The sequence below is a fragment of the Bubalus bubalis genome, chromosome 9, assembly GCF_019923935.1.
Source record: "Bubalus bubalis isolate 160015118507 breed Murrah chromosome 9, NDDB_SH_1, whole genome shotgun sequence".
Classification (NCBI taxonomy): Eukaryota; Metazoa; Chordata; class Mammalia; order Artiodactyla; family Bovidae; genus Bubalus; species Bubalus bubalis.
The window spans coordinates 24,713,210-24,733,101 of record NC_059165.1 but is presented as its reverse complement, the minus strand read 5'-3'; positions in this window follow the sequence as shown (position 1 = coordinate 24,733,101).

Genomic DNA, 19,892 nt, shown 5'->3' with positions numbered 1-19,892 from the left:
ATGTGTCATGATCAAAATTTTTGCAAAATAAATGTAAAGATCCATTGACACAACAGAATGGTTTTGAGCTTCTATTCAGTTCAGTTCAGTTCAGTCGCTCAGTCGTGTCAGACTCTTTGCAATCCCATGAACTGCAGCACACCAGGCCTCCCTGTCCATCACCAACTCCCGGAGTCTACCCAGGATGTCCATCAAGTCAGTGATGCCAGCCAACCATCTCATCTCTGTCGTCCCCTTCTCCTCCAGGCCTCAATCTTTCCCAGCATCAGGGTCTTTTCCAATGAGTCAGCCCTTCGCATCAGGTGGCCAAAGTACTGGAGTTTCAGCTTCAGCATCAGTCCTTCCAATGAACACCCAGAACTGATCTCCTTTAGGATGGACTGGTTGGATCTCCTTGCAGTCCAAGGGACTCTCGAGAGTCTTCTCCAACACCACAGTTCAAAAGCATCAATTCTTCTCCACTCAGCTTTCTTTATAGTTCAACTCTCACATCCATACATGACTACTGGAAAAACCATAGCCTTAACTAGATGGACCTTTGTTGGCAAAGTAATGTCTCTGCATTTTAATATGCTGTCTAGGTTGGTCATAACTTTCCTTCCAAGGAGTAAGCGTCTTTTAATTTCATGGCTGTAATTACCATCTGCAGTGATTTTGAAGCCCAGAAAAATAAAGTCAGCCACTGTTTCCACTGTTTCCCCATCTATTTCCCATGAAGAGATGGGACCGGATGCCATGATCTTCATTTTCTGAATGTTGAACTTTAAGCCAACTTTTTCACTCTCCTCTTTCACTTTCATCAAGAGGCTCTTTAGTTCCTTTTCACTGTCTGCCTTAAGGGTGGTGTCATCTGCATATCTGAGGTTATTGATATTTCTCGTGGCAGTCTTGATTCCAGCTTATGCTTCCTCCAGCCCAGCATTTCTCATGATGTACTCTGCATATAAGTTAAATATGTAGGATGACATTATACAGCCTTGACGTACTCCTTTTCCTATTTGGAACCAGTCTGTTGTTACATGCCCAGTTCTAACTGGTGCTTCCTGACCTGCATACAGATTTCTCAGAAGGCAGATCAGGTGATCTGGTATTCCCATCTCTTTCATAATTTTCCACAGTTTATTGTGATCCACACAGCCCAAGGCTTTGGCATAGTCAATAAAGCAAAAATAGATGTTTTTCTGGAACTCTCTTGCTTTTTCAATGATCCAGCAGATGTTGGCAATTTGATCTCTGGTTCCTCTGCCTTTTCTAAAACCCACATGAACATCTGGAATTTCACGGTTCATGTACTGCTGAAGCCTGGCTTGGAGATTGAGTTTCTATATGTTATATTAATTCCTTGTAAAACCTAAACACTGCAACTGGTTTTAGAAGTTTCAATTTATTTGTGTATAAATGTGAAATTGCACCCATAGAGGTCAAGCTTTACTATTTTCCTAGATATGTACTGCTTCTATGGGTATTTGAGTATACCAAATAGTAAGACATTGGGGAAAATAAAGACTGTCCACTGGTCAGTCACCTCAGTTCTCTATGATCACAAGACTCTGATTTAGTGGAGGGTGGATATATACTTCAGTCAATGCCTTACTTTTAAAAAGTTGTTTATTTGGCTGTCTCTACTTTCCACTTTGGGAAGGATAACCAGCTTTTGTTATTTTCCCATCAGTTGGGAGGTGGGAAGAAAAGAAAAAGTAGAATCAAGGCAATTTTTGCATGTATATTGCAAAAAAAAAAAAAAAAATGCATTACTCCAAAGGCAAACGTCTTATTTCACTTATCTCTTTACCTTAAATGATGAGAAGGAAAGTGATTCTTCTATCATTTTTATAATAGTGTGCTCTTCCTTGTCTCTCCCTGTCCTGATATCTGTGAATGAATGGATAGTATTTAATTTGACCTAAGTGAATGTTTATAAAGGCTACTGGGGCAGACATGAACATAGATACTGACTTTGTCTCCGAATGTCTTCTGGCCATCATCGTCTCCCTCCTGCCCAGATGTCACATATGGTAACCCTTGGGTCCCTGTGAAACTCATTTTGGAATGTGGATAAATGGACTCTCTCATCTTCAAAAAGATATGACTTTAGTTTACTGGGTGTGAACATACCCAACACTGGTAGGTGCATAAGGAATAGAGGAAGTAAATCACTCTCTTTTTCTGTTAAAAATTTAACCAACTGACCTAAATAACTTTCTAGAGCTGTGCTGTTGGCAGAAACTACTGTGGAATCCACTCTACCTGGAATCAGTCGGAACTGATATAGAAACTTACATTAAATGAGCCCTCTAAGGACAGAGGATGAGACTAACACATGACAAATCTGGGTGGCCCTAGGGGATGTATGGTATAGAAGTGGGCTTGATGTGCTTTTGGTATTATGTCTAGCCTGCTGATTCTAGTAGTTCCCTCCTTGCTGGAACTTTCACCATGCTAACACAGATCATCTGTGTGCAGCCTGTGTTATGGAATAACAAGTATTCAGGGGACAGCAAGCTCTCTGCTCCATATCTGCTTATAAATCCCCACTGACCCCTACATAAACCCTTTATTATATATGCAGCATGTAGTACATTCATCTGAAATTTACTATTAATAAATGACTGGACTGGCAGAGTATCTCATGCATCACATAGGGCACTAGTGATTTTGGCCATGAACCCTTGAAGGATGAGTGGTGAAAGTAGAGGAAGAATTGGCAGTTTTCCAAGGTCAGTTTTGAGGTGACTGGCCACCATTAGCAGTTATCCAAACTGTCAGGAGAAGTTATAGAAGAGCCTTCTGTTTGTATCTGTGACTTTCTTTGCTAATCCATTCATTCTGCAACTCAGTTGAACTTTTTCACTAATTTCCAAGATATATACTAGCCACATCCCTTCCTAAAAGAGGTCAAATTTTCTAAAATATGATGCTGATCTCTTAGATATTTTCATACACTTTAAGGGGAAGAGAATCAGTACTCCTATATCAGTTTTCTTTACCTTCCTACACTCACAACATATGTCCAGGCAATCATAAAATCTTTATGATTTTCATAAAAGCTTTATGAGACTTCATGTATGTTTTCATTCAGATGGATTTATTGAGCATCTACTATGTACTAGGCACAGTTCCAGGTTCTGGAGATAGAGCAATGCCAAATCAGACAAAATTATCTGTGTGCTTAAACCTTACACATTAGAGATATAAGATAACATGATAAACAGATAAGCTATGTGTTAAATAGTGTTGTTTTATAATAATAATATTTAATATTCTTATTAAATTTTATAATAATACAGCAGAAAATATGAAACAGAATTGAGAGAGGTTTAAATTAGATATGGTGGTCTGAAGCAAGTAAGGGATACCTGGGGAAAGAGCATTCCAGTAAAGAAATGGCAAGGGAAAGATATGCCTAAAATGATTAATAAACAAGAGCTAAGGGAAGGAATGATGCTAAAGCTGAAACTCCAGTACTTAGGCCACCTCATGCAAAGAGTTGACTCATTGGGAAAGACTCTGATGCTGGGAGGGATTGGGGGTAGGAGGAAAAGGGGACGACAGAGGATGAGATGACTGGATGGCATCACTGACTCGATGGACGTGAGTCTGAGTGAACTCCGGGAGTTGGTGATGGACAGGGAGGCCTGGCGTGCTGCGATTCATGGGGTCACAAAGAGTCGGACACGACTGAGCGACTGAACTGAACTGAACTGAACTGAATGGAAATAAAATGGGGAGGTTAGGAGGCTAAGTGGTAGGAGAAGAATACAGACAGGAAGTTAGGACTTTGGCTTACCTTGACAAAGTTAAGTGGGAACTTTGACTTTTCCTCTGAATAAGATGGAAAACCATTATGGATTTTATAAGAGACATCATATGGATGATTTGTCAGAATCATTGATGGCTTCAGTATTGAGAAAAACCATAACTGTTTTGGTGAAGGAGAGGAGAGAATGGAGGCTTAGTCAGAAAAACCAATAATGAGGCTATTATAATAATTCAGTTTGATAAAATGAACCAGGGTGTTCAAAGTGGAATGGAGAAAAATAGTCAACTACTAAGTGTACTTTGAAGGTATAGCTAATAAAATTTGCTGATGAACTGGTATCAAAGACCATCCTAAGTTTTATCTACCAGGCAGCTGACTGAATGGAGTTGTCATTAATTGAGACAGAGAAATTTCAGCAAGAGCTAATGGATAATGTGCCCATCAGTGGATCATTTTTTTGTATGTTACCACTGTATATATTTATTTTATGGGAGATATGTGAAAAAGATCAAAAGATTACAGGGTGAAGATGCCATCTGTCCATGGACTACATGGCTAGAACCTGAACTTTCCCAATAAAAGGATATTGTTAGCACTAATAAAGGTTATCTCAGATATGATTTTATTGGTGCTAACAATTTTTGTGAGAGATCTCACAAGGCCATACTTACACATGGAAATAATGACCATGCTGAAATTAAATTTTATGTGAATTACTATTACATGGAATAATAGAGAAAAGAACATGACATTGTCTAAATGTTGAAGATACACAAACATTAGTACAATATTATATAACAGGAGTAACTCTTCTATATTTTCTCACCATGTAATGTGAACATAATACAATTTAGCTTTTTCAAAGTTATCATAAAAATGTTTTACATGTAGATTTACTACAGTGAAATATATTACTATGTGGAAATTAAGCTAGTAATCTATCAGCATTTAATTTTTTTCTCAATATCTTTAAAAAGATATCTGTTACTTTTAAATTGATATATCCGAGAAAGCCATATTAGAATAATAAATTCCAAAAAGCTGTTTTATTAAATGCAATCTGTTTAGAGGAATGCATGTTTAACATAGTTTTAGTATGTTATGAACATAAATTCATTTTAAGTAAAAACAAGTATGAAATTCTTAGATGACCATTATTCCAAGGACTTAAAGAAGGATGATATTGAGTTGCTACTTAAATTTACATATGATGTAAGAAATATTGCATTCTTAAAGGAGAATAAAGGCCTGATGTGCTGCTATTCATGGGGTCACATGGAGTCGGAAACGACTGAGCAACAGAACTGAACTGAACTGAAAGGAGAATAAACAGTCGAAGTTTAATCATAATGATGAAAGACCTTATTATGAAAATGAAGGCATAAAATAATAATACTAAGTAGAAAAGAAAGTCCTAGGTACTGCATACATTTAAGAAGATACTACACAATCTCTTGGGATACATCCTTTCATGTTTTGATTATATGATAATGCCAAGAATATAAGCTAAGGAAAATTAGCAACTCTCATAACCAAAAATTATATACTGATAAAGTTTGTATCACTTATTTTTTCATTTCAAAACATAAACTAAATTTATTAAAATGTGTTTTTAAGGCCATGTATATAATTAACAATGCCCTGAGAATGTTTGTAATCAGGTATTATATTTAGTCTCATCTTCTTCTTTAAAGTAATTGAGCAAACATTCCCAATAACCATTCTATCATCAACTCATTAAAATTTACTTTAGTTTTTGATAGGTCATGCATCATCTAAGCTTTTAATTAATTTTAATGTCATTTGGTTTAGAAAGGTGTAACACACATTATCTCATCTTATCTACTAATTTGTGGTGAGACTATCTACATGGGTCTCTGCTCAACAAGATTATGAAAATATTTTTTAAAAAATAATAACAGGAATAGAGACATAAATAGAGATAAAGTGTGTTTGCTTAATAATTATCATCTGTGGTAGCATTTCTAACAGTAGGGTTTAAATAACTTGAAATCACGTAACACCATTGCCATTTGGTAATATTTTTCAAATCACTGCTAAGTTCCACTGTATTTTAGCCTTTCTAGCATGAAACTTCTGTCCTTTATTGAGCCCATCTAAGCATGAAATGTTCCCTTGGTATCTTTAATTTTCTTGAAAAGATCTCTAATCTTTCCCATGCTACTGGTTTCCTCTATTTCTTTGCATTGATCACTGATGAAGGCTTTATCTCTCCTTGCTATTCTTAGGAACTCTTCATTCAGATGCTTATATCTTTTCTTTTCTTCTTTGCTTTTTGCTTCTCTTCTTTGCACAGATATTTGGAAGGACTCCCCAGACAGCCATTTCACTTTTTTTCATTTCTTTTTCTTGGGGATGGTCTTGATCCCTGTCTCCTGTACAATGTCACAAACCTCCAACCATAGTTCATCAGGCATTCTGTCTATCAGGTCTAGTCCCTTAAATCTATTTCTCACTCCTACTATATAATAGTAAGGGATTTGATTTAGGTCATACCTGAATGGTCTAGTGGTTTTCCCTACTTTCTTCAATTTAAGTCTGAATTTGGCAATAAGGAGTTCATGATCAGAGCCACAGTCAGCTCCTGGTCTTGTTTTTGCTGACTGTATAGAGCTTCTCCATTGTTGGCTGCAAGGAGTATAATCAATCTCATTTTGCTGTTGACCATCTGGTGATGTCCATGTGTAGAGTCTTCTCTTGTGTTGTTGGAAGAGGGTGTTTGCTATGACCAGTGCATTTTCTTGGCAAAACTCTATGAACCTCTGCCCTGCTTAATTTTGTATTCCAAGGCCAAATTTGCCTGTTACCCAGGTGTTTCTTGGCTTCCTACTATTACATTCCAGTCTCCAATAATGAAAAGGACATTTTTGGGGATGTTAGTTCTAAAAGGTTTTGTAGGTCTTCATAGAACCATTCAACTTCAGATTCTTCAGCATTACCAGTCAGGGCAGGGAACATTTCATGCAAAGATGGGATCAATAACGGACAGAAATGATATGGACCTAACAGAAGCAGAAGGTATTAAGAACAGGTAGCAAGAATACACAGAAGAACCGTACAAAAAAGATCTTCATGACCCAGATAATCATGATGGTCTGATCACTCACCTAAGCTAGACATCCTAGAATGTGAAGTTAAGTGGGCCTTAGGAAGCATCACTATGAACAAAGCTAGTGGAGGTGATGGAATACTAGTTGAGCTATTTCAAATCCTAAAACATGATGCTGTGAAAGTGCTGCACTCAATATGCCAGCAAATTTGGAAAACTCAGCAGTGGCTACAGCACTGGAAAAGGTCAATTTTCATTCCAATCCCAAAGAAAGGCAATGCCAAAGAATGCTCAAACTACCACAGAATTGCACTCATCTCACACGCTAGTAAAGCAATGCTCAAAATTCTCCAAGACAGGCTTCAACAGTACGTGAACCATGAACTTCCAGATGTTCAAGCTGGTTTTAGGAAAGGCAGATGAACCAGGGATTAAATTGGCAATATCTGCTGGATAATTGAAAAAGCAAAAGAGTTCCAGAAAAATATCTATTTCTGCTTTATTGACTATGGCAAAGCTTTTGACTGTGTGGATCACTAAACTGTGGAAAATTCTGAAAGAGATGGGAATACCAGACCACCTGACAGGCCTCTTGAGAAACCTGTAAGCAGGTCAGGAAGCAACAGTTAGAACTGAACATGGAACAATAGACTGGTTCCAAATAGGAAAAAGAGTTCGTCAAAGCTGTATATTGTCACCCTGCTTATTTAAGTTATGTGAAGAGTACATCATGAGAAATGCTGGGCTGGATGAAGCACAAGCTGAAATCAAGATTTTGGGGAGAAATATGGATAAACTCGATATGCAGATGACATCACACTTAAGGTGCAAAGTGAAGAAGAACTAAAGAGCCTTTTGATGAAATGAAAAAGAGAGTGGAAAAGTTGGCTTAAAGCTCAACATTCAGAAAACCAAGATCATGGCATCTAGTCCCATCACTTCAGGGTAAATATATGGGGTGACAGTGGAAACTGGCTGACTTTATTTTTGGGGGCTCCAAAATCACTGCAGATGGTGATTGCAGCCATGAAATTAAAAGATGCTTGCACTTTGGAAGAAAATTTATGACCAATCTGGACAGCATATTAAAAAGCAGAGACATTACTTTGCCAACAAAGGTCTGTCCAGTCAAAGCTATGATTCTTCCAGTAGTCATGTATGGATGTGAGAGTTGGACTATAAAGAAAGCTGAGCAGATAAGAATTGATGCTTTGGAACTGTGGTGTTGGAGAAGACTCTTGAGAGGCCCTTGAACCTCAAGGTGATCCAACCAGTCCATTCTAAAGGAGATCATTCCTGGGTGTTCATTGGAAGGACTGATGTTGAAGCTGAAGCTCCAATACTTTGGCCACCTGATGTGAAGAGCTGACTCATTTGAAAAGACCCTGATGCTGGGAAAGATTGAGGGTGAGAGGAGAATGGGACGACAGAGGATGAGATGGCTGGATGGCATCACCAAGTCAATGGACATGAGTTTGAGTAAACTCCAAGACTTGGCAATGGACAGGGAAGCCTAGCGTGCTGTAGTCCATGGTGTCGCAAAGAGTTAGACACAACTGAGTGACTGAACTGAACTGAACTGAAGCATGAAATTGAAAAGGGGTTTATTTCTTGTGACTCTTCCATGATTTTACAATATAACTTTTGGCCTTTTTTTTTTTTTCTTTATTTATCAGTGGTCCTGGCCTAATGAAATTTGCTTTTATTTTTCCTGTGTGTGTGTGTGTGTACCTTCTTCCCTGTGGCATCCATACTTCAAAATGACAAGCACAGTTCTGAAATATGCTTTAACCTTTGGGCCATACTAATATAAAACAGCTAAAACCTATCTGTCGGCCACCTTGCCCTTAAATCTAAGTCAGTTATTCTCATATGTGAGCAAAGCTAATGGGCATGGAGGTCAGCATTGTTTCTATGATAGATTGTTTTACTATGGTTCCTTTTGCTTCAGGTATGCTTGATCTTTATAATTTCTAGAATTAGCTTGTAAATTAATTTTTGACCATTGGGAAACTTCCTCGTTTTATGTTAACTCTCATTGTCTTCCTGAAAGGAAATACTTAAGTTTTCTATATTTAGTAGAAGTTGTATTAATATGATGTTAATGTTATTATTTTTATCAAAGAAACATTTTATATATAGATACTGATATACCTACATCAATTGTTTTTTAACTTTTTGACAAGCCCTGTGAATGGACAAAATTTAACAAGTTGTTGGAAAATTAGACTGTTGGAATGCCCACACAGATGTGTAACTAGTTATAGAACATTTTTGTCTTTTTTTTTTTTTTAATTTCAGTTCAGTCAGTTCAGTTACTCAGTCGTGTCTGACTCTTTGCGACCCCATGGACTGAAGCACACTAGGCCTCCCTGTCAATTACCAACTCCTGGAGTTTACTCAAACTCATGTCTACGGACTTGGTGATGCTATCCAGCCATCTCATTGTCTGTCATCCCCTTCTCCTCCTGCCTTCAGTCTTTTCCAGCATCAGGGTCTTTTCCAAGGAGTCAGTTCTTCCCATCAGGTCAAGTACTGGAGTTTCAGCTTTAGCATCAGTGCTTCCAATGAACACCCAGGTTTGATCTTTAGGATGGACTGGTTGCATCTCCTTACTGTCCAAGGGACTCTCAAGAGGCTTCTCCAACACCACGGTTCAAAAGCATCAATCCTTTGGTGCTCAGCTTTCTTTAAAATCCAACTCTCACATACATACATGACCACTGGAAAAACCATAGCCTTGATTAGATGGACCTTTGTTAACAAAATAATGTTGCTTTTTAATATGCTGTCTAGTTTGGTCATGACTTTTCTTCCAAAGCACAAGCATCTTTTTACTCATGGCTGAAGTCACCATCCACAGTGATTTTGGAGCCCGCAAATTAAGAGTCTGTCAGTGTTTCCACTGTCTCCCCATCTATATGCCATGAAGTAATGGGACCAGATGACATGATCTTCGTTTTCTGAATATGACCATCAAGCTAACTTTTTCCCTCTACTCTTCCATCAAGAGGCACTTTAGTTCTTTGCTTTCTTCCATAAGTGTGGTGTCATCTGCATATCTGAAGTTATTGATATTTCTCCTGGCAATTTTGATTCCAGCTTGTACTTTATCCAGCCCAGTGTTTCTCTTGATGTACTCTTCATATAACTTAAATAGGCAGGGTGACAGTATACAGCCTTGACATACTCCTTTTTCTATTTGGAACCACTGTGTTTGTTGTTCCATGCCCAGTTCTAACTGTTGCTTCCTGACCTGCATACAGACTTCTCAAGAGGCAGGGCAGGTGGTCTGGTATTCCCATCTCTTTCAGAATTTTCCCGAGTTTGTTGTGATCCACATAGTCAAAGGATTTGGTGTAGTCAATAAAGCAGAATAAGATGCTTTTTGGAACTCTCTAGCTTTTTCAATGATCCATTGGATGTTGGCAGTTTTATCTCAGGTTCCTTTATCTTTTCTAAAACCAGATTGAACATTTGGAAGTTCATGGTTCACATACTTCAACAAAGCCTGGCTTGGAGAATTTTGAGCATTACTTTACTAGCGTGTGAGATTAGTGCAATTGTACGGTAATTTGAGCATTCTTTTGCAATGCCTTTCTTAGGGATTGGAATGAAAACTGACCTTTTCCAGTGCTGCGGCCACGGCTGAGGTTTCCAAATTTCCTGGCATATTGAGTGCATCACTTTCCCAGCATCATCTTTGAGGATTTGAAATAGCTCACCTGGAATTCCATCATCTCCACTAGCTTTGTTCATAGTGATGCTTTCTAAAGCCCACTAGACTTCACATTCCAGGATGTCTGGCTCTAGGTGAGTGATCACACCATCGTGATTACCTGGGTTGTGAAGATCTTTTTTGTACAGTTCTGTGTTCTTGCCACCCCTTCTTAATATCTTCTGCTTCTGTTAGGTCCATGCCACTTCTGTCCTTTATTGTGCCCATCTTTGCATTAAATGTTCCCTTGGTATCTCTAATTTTCTTGAAGAGATCTCTAGACTTTCCCATTCTATTGTTTTCCTCTATTTCTTTGCACTGATCTCTGAGGAAGTCTTTCTTATCTCTCCTTGCTATTCTTTGGAACTCTGCATTCAAATGGGTGTATCTTTCCTTTTCTCCTTTGCCTTTTGCTTCTCTTCTTTTCACAGCTATTTGTAGGGCCTCCTCAGACAACCATTTTGCCTTTTTGCATTTCTTTTTAATTTCACATTCCATTAAATATTAAATGATAATAATAAAACTTTAAAATGATCATAAATGGGTTTGTAAATGCAAATGAAAATGTATTGATTAAATTTCTTGTTAATTCCAAAAAGAAATCCAGCACTTATTTGGCAACATCTTCATGTTCATGATTTAATAGTATGTATCTTAACTCTCTAGGTTAGGGCCATGGTTCCATAGAAGAAGCCCAAAAAAGATATGCTTGTGAATTCAGATTTAGTGAAAATTTTTGCTTAACTTCATTTAACATTAGTACCTCTTCTTTTCAAATAATTTTGAAAGTGTTCACTATTTCAAAATGCATTTTTAGATAGAAAAAATATATACTGGATATCTCAAGCATCTTTCCTTAGAAACTTCCAGTATTCCTATAAAGCTCACATTCAGCTATCATTATTTAAATTAAGACTTCTTGATAGTATGTTAGTTTCTCTTTGTTTGAATTCATATATACTTCAAATATCCTTTAAATTCTTTACATAGAAACAAGACTATATGAGCAAAGGAGGTATAAACTGTCAAAGAAAATTAGGGGAAAAAGATAAAACAAATTTCTAACTTTACTGCAAAATTAATTTTGAAACAAAATAAATTTTAATCTTATATAGAACATAGATATATTAAACAATTAAAATTAGATTCTGGCAGGAATTCCCTTGCTGTCAGTGGTCAGGACTCAGACTTTGCACTGGGTTCAATAGATCAAGGGGAACCTACAACCCCACATGCTGTGCAGTGATGCCAAAATAAAGAGCAGGGTCCAATAGCATAATGGATAACACATCTGACTATGCATCAAAATAAATAAATTAAATTAAAATAGCGTAAACTTAGATTCTGGCATATCACCTTTTATATGTTATCTAGGAAATAAAATTTTATTGCAGATCTTCCTAAACTTATGTAAAAATATGTAGTACAACCAGAAGTAATGCTTGGAATGGCATAGACTAAAACACAAAGCAGGCTTTTTAAAAGAACTAAATGCTTGGCTTAATCTTGCATAATCTAAATCTCGTGCAGTGTTAGACAGACATCTAAGTCTGCTTTTATAGCAGTAAAGCTGCATCATTTTACAAAAGTCAAACATCAAATGATGACCCTATTTTAAAAAACCAATCACCTCATAAGCTACAAAACGGATACAATTGATTATTGATAATGATTTTATTCCTATTTGAAAATAGACTCAAGTTTATTACCCTATGTTAATGTGCCAGGGTCAAACAGGCTTAGGTAATTTCACTGTGAGTATTTTATCCCTGAGTTATTTAACTTGTCTCTGCCTCCCTACACACTAATGTTAGAGGTTAATAGCAATGTTCTATTTTATCCAGTGCTTTACTTCACTTAAAACAATGATGCATGACTTTCATTAAAAAATAAAGTAAAAGGAAGTACAGAAAAAATTACCATTTGAATTCAGGGCAAAATAACCTTACCCAAAACGAATACATTAGTGGTGAGAATCTACCTCAAGTTTAGCTAGGTGTACAACATAGTTGTAAAATAAACTATATTTTGAATTTTATCATATGAAAGCAGATAGAAAATCAATTACAGTATTTCCAATGTATTGAGCCCTAGTATTGCTTCGAATACATGAATATCAAAAATATCAAGTAGATAAAACATTTTCTATTGCCACAGTATATTTATTGTGGAGGTGTGTTTTTACAATTCTCATAAAATACATTGCTAAATAGAATGTTTGGTAGAATGATACTGAGATAAAAGTGTTACTGAAAAACAAATAACAGATATTAGCACATAAATATGAACTCTAGAAAAATGGTATCAGTTCAGTTCAGTTCAGTCGCTCAGTGTGTCTGACTCTTTGCAACCCCATGAATTGCAGCACGCCAGGCCTCCCTGTCCATCACCAACTCCCGGAGTTCACTCAGACTCACGTCCATCCAGTCGGTGATGCCATCCACCCATCTCATCCTCTCTCGTCCCCTTTTCCTCCTGCCCCCAATCCCTCCCAGCATTCGTTTCTTTTCCATTGAGTCAACTCTTCACATCAGGTGACCAAAGTACTGGAGTTTCAGCTTTAACATCTTTCCTTCCAAAGAACACTCAGGGCTGATCTCCTTTAGAATGGACTGGTTGGATCTCCTTGCAGTCCAAGGGACTCTCGAGAGTCTTCTCCAACACCACAGTTCAAAAGCATCAATTCTTCGGTGCTCAGCTTTCTTCACAGTCCAACTCTCATATCCATACATGACCACAGGAAAAACCATAGCCTTGACTAGACAGACCTTTGTTGGCAAAGTAGTGTCTCTGCTTTTTAATATGCTGTCTAGGTTGGTCATAACTTTCCTTCCAAGGAGTAAGCGTCTTCTAATTTCATGGCTGCAATCACCATCTGTGGTGATTTTGGAGCCCAGAAAAATAAAGTCTGACACTGTTTCCATTGTTTCCCCATCTATTTTCCATGAAGTGATGGGACCAGATGCCATGATCTTCGTTTTCCGAATGTTGAGCAGAAAAATGGTATAGATTATCTAATTGCAAAGCAAAGGTAGACACACAAACATAGAGAACTAATGTATGAATAGCAAGAGGGGGTTTAGATGAATTAGAAAATTGGGATTAACACATAAACAATATTGATACCCTGTTCAATTCAGCTCAGTTCAGTCACTGAGTGATGTCCAACTCTTTGTGACCCCATGGACTGAAGCACACTAGGCCTCCCTGTCCATCACCAACTCCCAGAGTTTACTCAATCTCATGTCCATTGAGTCGGTGATGCCATCCAACTATCTCATCCTCTGTTGTCCCCTTCTCCTCTTGCCTTTAATCTTTCCCAGCATCAGGGTCTTTTCAAATGAGTCAGTTCTTCACATCAGGTGGCCAAAGTATTGGAATTTCAGCTTTAACATCAGTCCTTCCAATGAACATTCAGGACTGATTTCTTTTAAGATGGACTTATGGGAAATCCTTGCAGTCCAGGGGACTTTCAAGTCTTCTCAAACACCACAGTTCAAAAGCGTCAATTCTTTGGTGCTCAGCTTTCTTTATAGTCTAATTGTCACATCCATATATGACTACTGGAAAAACTATAGCCTTGACTAGACAGACTTTTGTTGGAAAAATAATGTCTCTGCTTTTTAATATGTGGTCTAGGTTGGTCATAACTTTTCTTCCAAGGAGAAAGTGTCTTTTAATTTCATGGCTGCAGTCAACATATGCAGTGATTTCGAAGCCCAAGAAAATAATTTCTCTCTCTGTTTCCATTGTTTCCCCATCTATTTGCTATGAAGTGATGGGACCAGATGACATGAACTTAGTTTTCTGAATGATGAATTTTAAACCAATTTTTTAATCTCCTCTTTTACTTTCATCAAGAGGCTCTTTAGTTCTTCTTCACTTTCTACCATAAGGGTGGTGTCATTTTCATATCTGAGATTATTCATATTTCTCAAGGCAATCTTGATTCCAGTTTGTGCTTCATCCAGTTTATCATTTCTCATGATGTACTCTGCATATAAGTTAAATAAGCAGGGAGACAAGGGGCTTACAGGCTTAATGCACTCCTTTCCTGATTTGGAACCAATCTGTTGCTCCATGTCCAGTTCTAACTGTTGCTTCTTGATGTCCATACAGATTTCTCAGGAGGCAGGTAATGTTGTCTGGTATTCCCATGTCTTTAAGAATTTTCCAGATTTTGTTGTGATCCACACAGTAAAATACTTTGGCATAGTCAATAAAGCAGAAGTAGATGCTTTTCTGGAACTCTCTCGCTTTTTCGATGATCCAACAGATGTTGGCAATTTGATGTCTGGTTCCTCTGCCTTTTCCAAATCCAGCTTGAACATCTGGAAGTTCATGGTTCACGTATAGTTGAAGCCTGACTTGGGGAATTTTGAGCATTTCTTTGCTAGTGTGTGAGATGAGTGCAAATGGGCAGTAGTTTGAGCATTCTTTGGAATTGGCTTTCTTTGGGATTGGAATGAAAATTGACCTTTTCCAGTGCAGTGGCCACGGCTGAGGTTTCCAAATTTCCTGGCATATTGAGTGCATCACTTTCCCAGCATCATCTTTGAGGATTTGAAATAGCTCGCCTGGAATTCCATCATCTCCATTAGCTTTGTTCGTAGTGATGCTTTCTAAAGCCCACTAGACTTCACATTCCAGGATGTCTGGCTCTAGGTTGGTGATCACACCATCGTGATTACCTGGGTTGTAAAGATCTTTTTTGTACAGTTCTTCTGTGTTCTTGCCACCTCTTCTAATATCATCTGCTTCTGTTAGGTCCATGCCATTTCTGTTCTTTATTGTGCCCATCTGTGCATTAAATGTTCCCTTGGTGTCTCTAATTTTCTTGAAGAGATGACTAGACTTTCCCATTCTATTGTTTTCCTCTATTTCTTTGCAGTGATCCCTGAAGAAGGCTTTCTTATCTCTCCTTGCTATTCTTTGGAACTCTGCATTCAGATGGGTGTATCTTTCTTTTCTCCTTTGCCTTTTGCTTCTCTTCTTTTCACAGCTACTTGTAGGGCCTCCTCAGACAACCATTTTGCCTTTTCCCATTTCTTTTTCTTGGGAGTCATCTTGTCACTGTCTCCTGTAAAATGTCACAAACCCACCGTAGTTCACCAGGCACTCTTTCAAAATATATTATTCAAAATAGTATTTTGAATATATTTCTCACTTCCACTGTATAATCGTAAAAGACTGATTTAGGTCATACCTGAATTGTCTCGTGGATTTCCTACTTTCTTCAATTTAAGTCTGAATTTGGCAATAAGGAGTTCATGATCTGAGCCACAGTCAAATCTTGTTTTTGCTGACTGTATAGAACTTATCCATCGTTGGCTGCAAAGAATGTAATCAGTCTGATATCGGTATTGACTTTCTGGTGATGTCCATATGTAGAGTCTTCTCTTGTGTTGGTAGAAGAGGGTGTTTGCTATGACCAGTGCATTTTCTTGGCAAAACTCTGTTAGCCTTTGCCCTGCTTCATTCTGTACTCCAAAGCCAAATTTGCCTGTTACTCCAGATATCTCTTGACTTCCTACTTTTGCATTCCAGTCCCCTATAATGAAAAGGACTTTGTGTGTGTGTGTGTGTTAGTTCTAGAAGGTCTTTTAGGTCTTCATAAAACCATTCAACGTCATCTTATTCAACCTACTGATCTGGACATAGACTTGGATTACTGTGATATTGAATGATTTGCCTTGGTAATGAACAGAGATCATTTTGTCATTTTTGAGATTGCATCCAAGTACTGCATTTCATACTCTTTTGTTAACTATGATGGGTACTCTATTTCTTCTAAGGAATTCTTGCACACAGTAGTAGATATAATGATCATCTGAGTTAAATTCACCCATTCCAGTCCATTTTAGTTCGCTAATTCCTACAATGTCTATATTCATTCTTGTCATCTCCTGTTTGACCACTCCCAGTTTGCCTTCATTCATGGACCTGACATCCCAGGTCTCTATGCAATATTTCTCTTACAGCATTGGACTTTGCTTCCATCACCAGTCACATCCACAACTGGGTGTTATTTTTGCCTTTGCTCCATCTCTTCATTCTTTCTGGAGTTATTTATACTCTGTATAATTAGGATTTTGAGGTAAGTTGTTACTGTTGTTCAATATCTAAGTATATCCAACTTTTTGTGACCTCATGGACTGTAGCACTCCAGGCTCCTCTGTCCTCTACTAACTCCTAGCATTTGCTCAGATTTATGTCCATTTAGTCAGTGATGCTATCTAACCATCTCATCCTTTGCCACTCCCTTTTCCTTTGCCTTCAGTCTTTTCCAGCATCAGGTTCTTTTCCAATGAGTCAGTTCTTTGCATCATGTGGTTAAAGTATTAGAGCTTTAGCTTCAACATGAGTCCTTCCAATGAATATTTAGGGTTGATTTCCTTTAGGATTGACTGATTTGATCGCCTTGTTTTCTCCAGCACCACAATTTGAAAGCATCAGTTCTTTGGTGCTCAGATGTCTTTATGGTCATGCTCTCACATCTGTACATGACTACTGGGAAAATGATAGCTTTGAGCATACAGACCTTTGTCGTCAAAGTGATGGCTCTGCTTTTTCTATCTATATTTGTCAGAGCTGTCTTTCCAAGGAGCAATGTCCTTTAATTTCATCACTGCTGTCACGGTCCACAGTGAATTTGAAGCCCAAGAAAATAAATCTGTCCCTGTTTCCACTTTTTTCCCCAATCTAATTGCTTGGACTACAAGGAGATCCAACCAGTCCATCCTAAAGGAGATCAGTCCTGGGTGTTCATTGGAAGAACCGATGTTGAAGCTGAAACTCCAGTACTTTGGCCACCTGATGCAAAAAGCTGACTCATTTGAAAAGACCCTGATGCTGGGAAAGATTGAGGGCAGGAGGAGAAGGGGATGACAGAGGATGAGATGGTTAGATGGCATCACCGACTCGATGGACATGGGTTTGGGTGAACTCTGGGAGTTGGTGATGGACAGGGAAGCCTCGCGTGCCACAGTTCATGGGGTCACAAAGAGTCGGACACGACTGAACAACTGAACTGAACTGAACTGAATTGCCATTAAATGATGGGACTGAAGGCCATGAACATAGTTCTTTTTTTTTTAATTTAGAGATTCAAGCCAGCTTTTTCACTCTCCTCTTTCACCCTCATCGAGAGGCTCCTTAGTTCCTCTATACTTTCTACCATTAGAGTGGTATCATCTTTATATCTGAGGTTGTTGATATTTCTTGAGCAGCAGTCTTAATTCCAACTTGTGATTCATCTAGCTTGGCATTTTACATGATGTACACTACATATAAGTTAAACAAGCAGGGTGACAATATAAAACCTTGTCATACTCCTTTCCCAATTTTGAACCAGTCAGTTGTTCCTTGTCTCATTCTAACTGTTGCTTCTTGACCTGCATAGAAATTTCTCAGGAGACAGGTAAGGTGACCTAGTATTCCCCTCTCTTTAAGAATATTCCATTTTGTTGTGCTCCATATAGTTAAAGGCTTTAACATGGTCAGTGAAGCAGATGTAGATGCTTTCCTCGAATCCCTTGTTTTTTCCATGGTCCAACAAATGGTGACAATTTGAACTCTGGTTCCTCTACCTCTTTGAAACCCAGATTGTACATCTGGAAGTTCTTGGTTCTCGTACTGCTGAAACCTTGCCTGAAGGATTTTGAGCATAAGCTTGTGAGCATGTGAAATGATCACAATTGTACAGTAGGGTGAACATTCTTTGGCATTGCCCTTCTTTGGGATTGAAATGAAAACTGACCTTTTCCAGCCCTGAGGCCACTGATGAGTTTTCAAAATTTGTAGGTATATTGAGTGCAGCATTTTAGCAGCAGCATCTTTTAGGATTTTAAATAGCTCAGCTGGAATCCCATCACCTCCACTAGTTTTGTTCATAGTGGTGCTTCCTAAGGCCCACTTGACTTCACATTCCAGGATACCCAGCTCTAGGTGAGTCACCATACCATCTCAGTTATCGGGATCATTAAGACCATTTTTTGTCTGGTCTTTCTGTATATTTTAGCCACCTCTTCTTAATCTCATGAGGTTCTATTATGACCTTTCAATTTCTGTCCTTTTTCTTGTCTATTCTTGCATGATTTCTAGTCTTTCCCATTTTACTGTCTTCCTCTATTTCTTTGCATTGTTCATTTAAGAAGTCCTAGTCTTTCTTATCTGTAGTTGCTATTCTTTTAAGCTCCTCATTCAATTGGGGGATATCTTTCCTTTTCTCCCTTGCCTGTAACTCTCTTCTTTTCTAAGCTATTTGCAAAGCCTCCTCAGACAACCACTTTGCCTTCTTGCATTTATTTCTGTTTTGGTCAGTGCCTCCCTATACAGTGTTACAAAGCTCCATCCATACTTCTTCAGGCACTTGGTCTATCAGATCTAGTCCTTTGAATTTATTCTTGACCTCCACTGTATAATCATAAGGGATTTGATTTAGTTCATACCAGAAAGATTTAGTTGTTTTCCTATTTTCTTCAATTTAAGCCTGAATTTTTCAATAAGGAGCTCATGACTGTCAGCTCCAGGTCTTGTTTTTGCTGATTGTACAGAGTTTCTCCATCTTCAGCTGCAAAGAATATAATCAATCTGATTTCAGTATTGACCATCTGATGATGTTAATGTATAGAGTCATCTCTTACGTTGTTGGAAACTGATTTTTGCTACAACCAATGTGTTCTCTTGACAAAGCTCAGTTAGCCCTTGCCCTGCTTCAGTTTCTACCTCAAAGCTATACTTACTCAGGTATCTCTTCACTACCTACTTTTCATTTCAGTTTCCTATGATGAGAAGGACATCTTTTTTTTGGTGCTAGTTCTAGAAGGTGTTGTAAATCTTCATAGAGCCATTCAACTTTAGCTTCTTCAACATCAGTGGTTGAGGCATTGACTTGGATTGCTGTGATGATTAATGATTTCCCTGGAAACAAACAAAGATCAATCTGTCATTTTTGAGATTTCAACCAAGTACTGAATTTTGGACTTTTCGTTGACTATGAGGGCTACACCCTTTCTTCTAAGGGATTCTTGCCCACAGTAGTATATATGGTGGTCATCTGAATTAAATTCATCCATTCCCACAATTTTAGTTCATTGATTCCTAAGATATAGATGTTCACTCTTGCCATCTCCTTCTTGACCACATTCAATTGAGCTTGATAAATGTACCTGACATTCCAGGTTCCTCTGAAATTTTGTTCTTTACACAGCATTGGACTTTATTTCCACCACCAGACACATCCACAACTCAGCACTTGTTATTTCCACTTTGGCCCAGGTGCTTAACTCCTACTGGAGAAATCAGTAATTGCCCTCTGCTTTTCCTCAGTGGTATATCAGACA